Source organism: Austrofundulus limnaeus, unplaced genomic scaffold, assembly GCF_001266775.1.
Source record: "Austrofundulus limnaeus strain Quisiro unplaced genomic scaffold, Austrofundulus_limnaeus-1.0 Scaffold234, whole genome shotgun sequence".
Taxonomy (NCBI): domain Eukaryota; kingdom Metazoa; phylum Chordata; class Actinopteri; order Cyprinodontiformes; family Rivulidae; genus Austrofundulus; species Austrofundulus limnaeus.
Window position 1 is genome coordinate 630433 of NW_013952636.1, and position 2096 is coordinate 632528.

Below are 2096 nucleotides of genomic sequence, written 5' to 3' on the forward strand. Positions count from 1 at the left end.
TAAGTATCCTACAGAGGTAAGTGTCCTAGGAGGGTAAGTGTCCTAGGAGGGTAAGTGTCTGGGGGATAAATGTCCTAGGGGGGTAAGTGTCCTACAGAGGTAAGTGTCCCACAGAGGTAAGTGTCCTACAGAGGTAAGTGTCCTAGGGTGGCAAGCGTCCAGGGGGTAAATGTCCTGGGTGGTAAGTGTCCTACAGTGGTAAGTGTCTGGGTGGTGAGTGTCCTAGTGGGTAAATGTCCAGGGGTAAACGTTCCAGCAATAAATGTCCATGGGTAAGTGTCCTAGGGGGTAAGTATCCTACAGAGGTAAGTGTCCTAGGAGGGTAAGTGTCCTAGGAGGGTAAGTGTCTGGGGGATAAATGTCCTAGGGGGGTAAGTGCCCTACAGAGGTAAGTGTCCTACAGAGAGGTAAGTGTCCTACAGAGAGGTAAGCGTCCTACAGAGGTAAGTGTCCTAGGGTGGTAAGCGTCCAGGGGGTAAATGTCCTGGGTGGCAAGTGTCCTACAGAAGTTCCTGGGTGGTGAGTGTCCTAGTGGGTAAATGTCCAGGGGTAAATGTTCCGGCAATAATTGTCCATGGGTAAGTGTCCTAGGGTGATAAGTGTCATGTGGGGTAAGTGTCCTAGGCAGGTAAGTGTTAAGGGGGTTAAATGTCCTAGGGGGGTAACTGTCCGAGTGGCAAGTGTCCTGGGGGCAATTGTCTTAGGAGGTAACAAACAAGAGGTGTGTGTCTCTGTTGAACTTATGGTTAAAGATAAGCAGTTGTAAACGTGCATCTAGTGGTTACTTTAATTAAAATCTGCTCAGTGGTTCTTGAGTTGTTTTTTTTTTTTTTTTGCTAACGCTGTACAAACAGCTACACACACAAAATGTCGCTGCTTCGCCTTCGGCCACAAGAGCTAACTGGTAATCCAGCTTCCGTTCCTGCAAAAAGTTATCATTAAAAAGCAATAACTTTACTCTAACTGTTTTCATTTTTCAAGTGGTTAAATAAGTAAAGCCACTACCTGCAAAAACCCACAAATTTAATTACTTCCTTGATACTCCAGAAGCCTCCGCCTGCTGCAGGGAGCCCATCAGGGTGTGGTACCTGGGTGCAGCAGGAGCCATGTTTACGTCCTGCACAGAACAAGAAAAATCAGCTACGTACCATCTGTTCTGCCCGGTTCAATCCAAACTACAGTTAAACCCTTTAACAAACACCTAAAACCTGTAAGATGAAGATCAGGTCTTTTTATTTGAGGTTGCACATGAATTAAAAAAACACCCGTGTTTTCAAGAATTCGTTTTCACGCTCCACTTGCGAAAACGTCAAAACGTTCTTTTCAAGCTTTAAGTCTGTTTGCACTTTGACACTTCTTAAAACTTAGATATCCACTCGGAAACTCCCCGGAGCTCCGAACACTGACAAGTTAAATCCATCACCAGAAGAGCCGGTTCTGACTTGTAGCCCTCAGTGAAAACGTACGGCAGCAACTGCTGCTCGGCGGTGAGGTAAAAAATGTGTAGTGTTCGAGGAGTTTAATTATGACTATGCTACGTATGGCATCCTTTGTGTGAAGGAGAAGTCTCGTAAACGTGTCAGTACTTCTTAATACAGTCAGGACGATCAGTGCAAAACGCAGGGACTGAAGCAGAAATTGATTGAAAAACCGGCTTTCTTTTCTGTCAGTCTTTAGCACTCCCTGAGGAAGAAAAGTCAGCTCTCGGTTTCTGAAATGCTGCACTTGAACAAATAAAGTTTGGGTTGTATAAGAATGGTGTAGAGCAGGGATGTCAATCTCATTTTCACCGAGGGCCACATGAGCGTCATGTTGGCCCTCGAAGGGCCAGTTGTGATGAACTTTGATGTTTCATGTTTGACTTTGACTAAAACAGAGTTTTAACACATCCTCTTTTAAACACTGATAAGAACTAAGTGTACGACTGACTAAATCTGAAATAAATACAGAAATATTATTAAAAGTAAAACAAATAAAGTTTCACTCACTGACGAGTTTCTACTGAGTAGCTGCATTATGACAGATTTAGTTTATGTTTGTTGGTGACTTTAAAGCAGCTTATTTTCAGACATTAGTACTGAGCTATCCAACTAAAT